This window comes from Balaenoptera borealis (genome assembly GCF_965194805.1).
Source record: "Balaenoptera borealis genome assembly, chromosome: 3".
NCBI classification, from domain to species: Eukaryota; Metazoa; Chordata; class Mammalia; order Artiodactyla; family Balaenopteridae; genus Balaenoptera; species Balaenoptera borealis.
The window spans coordinates 34117099-34123198 of NC_138866.1; positions in this window are offsets into that span (position 1 = coordinate 34117099).

The following is a 6100-nucleotide window of genomic DNA, read 5'->3' on the forward strand; positions in this document are numbered from 1 at the left end:
CCAGCAATTGTTTTAATACCTAGCTGTCAATGTCTTGAAATACTTAATTTTTGAACCAGGAGCCCACCTTTTCATTTGGTATTGTGCCCTGCAAATTATGTTGCCGGTCTCCCCTCTAGAGTAGCTGAGTAACAGACAGTTGTGGTCCCTGACCAACGGCAATAGCTAGCATCATCTGAGAGCTGGTTAGAAATGCAGAGCCCCAGGCCCAGCACAGCCCTCCTGAGTCAGATCTGCGCTTTATCAAGATCAGATCCAGAGCCTGCAATCTCAATCGCTGTCGTCTGCTATTTCCTTCCATGTCCGCATTTACTGGAAACAGGAAAGACCTCAATTTCTGATCTTCAAGTGAGAGGAGATTCACCTTGCTTCCGAGAAGTGGGCTTCTAAGGGCCCCAGATCCTAGAACAGCGTGGGCAGGCCCCCGCACAGACTGTCAGCAGCGTCGGCTAATTCAGACGTTACACTGTCCCCAGGACCGGACTGGGGTCGGGACTAGGACGGCGGCGCCAAGGAACGGAGGGCGCAAATTTTAAGGAGGCACGCGCTCCCAGGTACTGATTCCGCAGCCGCACGGCTCTGATATGCGTGCCTCGGGTGAAAAAGTGAAAAGGGAAAGTGAGGGGAAAGTGAGAAGTCTCGGTTAGCTGGCGCTTCCCCCACCGGTGCGGTGCCCGTCCGCGCTGTTCCGCAGGCGCGCGTGGGGCGCTTAGAAAAGCCAGGCTCCAGTCCTGGGGATTTCTGGTTAGAGCAGCTCCAGTACAGGGTACTCCAAAAAAGAGCCTGATTGCTCAGAATCAGAATACAATCCTTTCACCATCTCTTATCATTTTTAACCCTAGGAAGCTGGCAGCAACCCTCTACCCCTCTGGTACCTTTAAGCTCACAGCTCTGCGTTGGAGATGGTTGGGGCTGCCTTCACCCTGCATCAGAGAGCCCCTCCCGGGGGCGGAGCTGGGTGCGTGGGGCCTGCGGCTTTTGTGCCCGCATGAGTGCAGGTGGGAGGCTACGCTGGAGATGGCTCACCTGAATTCAGCTCGAGCCATTCACAGCACCCGGTAGAGGCCAGAGACTCCTTGGGGCAGCGTCTAGTTGGGGCTCTGCATCAGCAAGGGCGCTGATCTTCAGCTGGCTGCCGGAGTGGAGAGGGTCCTGCTGATGGGAGGGTTGAGAAACTTAGTGATTTTCCAGGGCCGAGGTTCCCAGAGCCGACTTACCTTCAGAGCTTTTCCTCAGCTGCAGAGATTTCTAAAATTAGGATTCTCCAATCCACACAAATCAGAATCTCCTGGAGATGGAGATGGCTCCTGCTACTTTTGTATGAGGTAGAAAAAAGGTGCCCACTTTGAGCAGATGTGCCCTGCTGGGATGTGGCTTGGCAAGTGGATGGAGCCTTTAGGCGAAGAAACCCCCTCCCCTTAGGAATGCAGCCCTGGGGGCTCGGAGATCTTGGACTGAGGAACACACATTGCCCTTAGGCCCCCATTTGCCCGCTTTATGCAGAACAAAACCTGCACTGCTGTGAGCCATGGACCTGGGTGGGGTTGGTAAAAGCCTTGCAGGTATTTCTGATGACTTGCCAATGGGAGTCTCTGAGGCCTGGAGAGTGGATGTGATACATCTTGGCCAAACATGGCGCCATGGCCACTCACTTCCTGTGAGGTTCCTCAGACATTCCCAGGCCAAGGTTCTGCCCCTTTCTTTATTACCCACACAGAATAAACAAAAAGAAGGCCTAACCTCCAGGAATAACATTTAGGGAAGGGAGTGAAGGAGGGAAGAGGAAGGAAGGGGGAAGAGAAGGAGGGGAGAGCCCTTATCTACATTAAACAGGTCCAGCTCTGCCTGTGAGCACAGCTGAGTCATGCTAGGTGTCCTGCTCCACCCCCCACCTCCTGGAAGTGAGACAGCTGCCAATGAGCATTTCTCTTTCAGGACTGCGTTCTGGGGGCTACACAGGCTTGCTGGTACTGGTGGCAGGGAGTCTGGGCTCTCCTCCACCAAAGGCTGGCTGAGCACCCTGGAGGGAGTGACACCCCTCTCAAGGTGTTCCAGCCTTTCCAATGGAAAAGGGAGGTGGGTTCCAGGGTGTTAATGAGAGGGCACTCCACCCCTTCATGTCTGGGAGAGGTTCCGAGTCATGTAGTTCTTTTGGCATTGCCCTGTAGCATCCATTATGGTGAGAGTGGGCAGCTGGGATAGAGAGGTGGGTGTATCAGTCAGTTTTCACTAAGTTACACCATGGTAACAAACAACCCCTCCCTTCAAACCTCAGTAATTACAACAACAAAGGCTTACTTCTCACTCAGTCTGGCTGCAGCTCCCTTCCCAAGTTGTCTTCATTAACGGACCCAAGCTGTAGGAACAGCCCCTCTCTGGCCCATGCTGGGCTGTGGCACAGGGAAAGAGCAATGGTGGAACCAAGTGATGGTGCTTAAAGCGTCTGCTGGGATATGCAGCTGGTGTTTCATTGGTCAAAGCAAGTCACGTGACCCATCCCAAGTCACTTGCCTGTGACTTGGAGCAGGGACGTATAATTCTATCACAAGGATAGGGCAGTGAATAATCGGGAACAGTAATGCAATCTCCCACAGTGGGCCCCTGACTTAGGCCAAGGGGATTCCTTCTAAGGAAGAGAGAACATCCTTTGGCCAAAGGAGACAGTATGAAGTGGTGAGAAGAAAAAGGCTTGGAATCAGACAGGTCTAGATTTTAACCTGGACTCAGCCACATACTAGCTGTGTGATCTTGTCCAAGTTATTTACCTTCTCTGAATCTTCTTTTCCATCTACAGAAAGGGTATAATACTTAGTTCATAGGGAAATTTTGAGGCTTAAATGAGATAGTAAATATTAAGTCTTTGGCACATAGTAGGAATACAGTAAATAAAAACTCCCTACTCTACTCCGTTCCCATCTTTTGTATTTTATCCATAACTCTGGAGGTATTTATTACCAAGACTCCATCTACTAACCTCACAGGGTTGGGATCAAGTGGAACAGAGAGAATTTATTGTGTCCTTACTACGTGCCAGGCACTGAACCACACAGTTTACCTTCACGATCTCACTTGTTTTGTCCAATAACCCTGTGAGGTAGGTACGATTATTACCCCATTTTATAGATGAGGAAAATAAGGATCAGAGAAGATAAGTAACTTGCCCAAGGTCATGCAGTGACAGAAGTAGGATTTAAAGCCATGCTTTAGATTCCAGGACCCATGCTCTAGAGCAATGATTTTCGAGAGTGATTTGTTTGGTAGATAAGAAAAGAAACTGAGAGTAAGTTTGGAAACTTATGGCAGCTGGACATTGCCATGATATTCAAGTGAAAGCGAAATAGCCTTATTTCGCTGAACAGAATACAGACTAGTTTAGGTGATGTAGAAGTCTCTGGTAAGTTGCATGTGGTGGAGGCCATTCTAGTCATGCAAGTAGGACCACACAATTGTCTATGACTCAGAGGAGATGAAAATCGCTGGTCGTCACCACAGACGGTGTGAGGGGCAGTGCTCTGGAACACTGCATTCACTATGTGCTGGTGGGCCTGCCGGGTCAGTTGCGGCAGACCAGGGAAATATCTGTGGTTAATCAAAATGATACCTCGTTTACACTGATGGGTGAGGCCTGGGAGCAGGGTTTGTGTATTGCCCATGGCAACTGGTTTGTGCCTTGTACACAGGATACACTCAATATGAGTATCCTGCTCCAGTGAGTGAATGAATGAATTGATGGATGAATGAATGAATATGTTTCTCACTGTAAGAGGGCAATTTGATGACCTTGGGCAAAGCCAAGATTTGGGCAAAATTTCTTTTCCAACTTTTCCTGCTGCCTGCACTCCTAGCTCCTCTCTCCTCCCCCTTTTTGTCTCTGCCTAAGCTTTTACATGCCTTCAGGACCCCACAAGCCCTCCTTTTCCTGTGAGTGGTGCCCTATTCTGGGCCTCTCACTGCCCCTTTCCCCAGCAACTTCCCAGTTCTGAGTCTCTTCCAGGGGGACCCCCTCCAGCTGACTGCCCCTGGGGAGTAGGGGTCCACTCCCAACAAAGATAATACAGAGCATAGGCAACTGGGGATGGTCTGTGTTGGGTCTGATAGACACAGGAGACCGGCATTAGTATATGCTGCTGGTGATGGCATCTAGAAATGTGGTACATTTCTAGAAAGCAGTTTGGCAACATGTATCAAGAATTTAAAAAATTTATACGCTTTAACCTAAAATTAAGCCCTAGATATTTATCTGAAATAATCAGGGATGTAGCAAAATCTTTATGTATAGAGATATTTATCATAGCATCATTTACACAGTGAAACAGGAAATTCAACCTAAATGGAATTGATTAAATAAATACATTATGAAATAGGCATGATGAAATATTATGCAGCCATTAAAGTTATGTTTTTGAATTGTTTTTAATGATTTGATGAGATGCTTATTAGCTATGACAAATGGAAAAGGAAGGGTTTAAATTTTTAAAATAAAATTTAATAAAAATATATGTGCATGTAAAAATACTCATCATCTGTCTAGGTGATGGGATTTGAGTGGTTTTAGCCTTTTTGGTATTTTCTAAATTTTCTATAATGAGCACAGATTATTGTTATGATCAGAAAAAATATAGAAAACATTGTTTAAAGTCTTTTCTGTTTTTGCAGACAGTCACTCCCTCACTGCAGTCCTGCTCTGATGCAGGACACCGCTGGGGGAAGTGCCCCTGCATTTGCCAGGAGCAAGCCTTACATGGTTAGCTTGTATTCTGGTCCTGGCTTTGCCACTAACTGGCTGTGGGACCATAGACAAGTCATTTTATTTATCTGGGCTTTGGGGGTCCTCATTTATAGAATGAGATTACTGGATTAGATGATTTAAGAATTAAATTCTGATTCTGTGATTCTAACAAACTCACTGGGTCAAGGTATTCATTGTGAATAAGGCTTCATGATTTATCCTTTTTTAGTGTAAGTATAGTAAATGGGATTCTTAGCTATAGCTAAAGAAGTGACTCTCTAATGGTAAAATTTCACATCAGACTGTGAATCACCTACACCCAAATACTGACCTGATAGTTCTCTACAGCTTACACATTCTGACATCAGCTGGCCCTTTTGAGAGAGTCAGAGTCCCTTCCACATCAGCCTCTGGCCCTGAAAGGGAGACGGGAGGTGTCTCTCTGGAAGAACAAGACAAGTTCCTTGGTCCTGAGTTTCCTTCCCTTCCCTGCTTCCTTCCCCCAGTCTCAAGCTGTTCCCCACTGTCTGTCTGCTTCCTCTGTCTCCATCCTCTTCACTGTGGTTGAGTCTGGTTTATGTTAGTGTATTTCCCTGGTGGACTGGTGGCTCAGGCACCACAGCCAGGGGAAGAGGGAGTGTGACTCATGCCCTGTGTCCAGTGAGTCAGACTCGGGGTGGGCTGGACCAGGGGCTTCCCTAGGACAGGAAGCAGGTTCTAAGTATGCAGAGGCCTTAGCTCCCTCCTAATAGGGACGCTGCCAGGATAGAGGACCAATCTTTCTCCCTTTCCCATTTCTGTGAACTCATTCAGGAACCCCTCTTGCCAAAGAAAATGCCATCTCTTCTAAGCCTCAGAAGGTTGTGTCTGGGTAAGGCCAAACTGCCTCTGTGCCAACTGGCTGCCCCCCAGCATCCGAGAGGAAGAAGGAGAATAACAGACCATAGTTAGAACCAAAGAGGATAAGAATTTCCCATTCCAGTCTCTCATGTCCTGGGTTTGAGCCTAGCAAGTTTTCACAGCTCCGATTATCCTTTCCTCCTCTTCCCAGCTCTTGACATGAGAAACAAATGCATTCACGCTGCCCTGGGGTTAAAATCCAAGTTTGTGTGACCTTGGGCAAGTTATTTAACTGCTTCAAGTTTCAGTTTCCTTAGCTGGAAAGAATGGGATAATAAACTCACCTCATGGCATGTTGTGCATTAAATAGAACCCAGCACCCAATACAGGCCTGGCTTTAGAAGGTGCTGAGTCGATGTTCAGTCTGCAATGGAGTGGAAGCCCCATTGCTTTTGGACTCCTCTGAGATCCGAAGGTCGGTTTGTGCAGAAGGCTGAAATGGGCCATTCCCAGGGCACAGGAGCCCGTTGT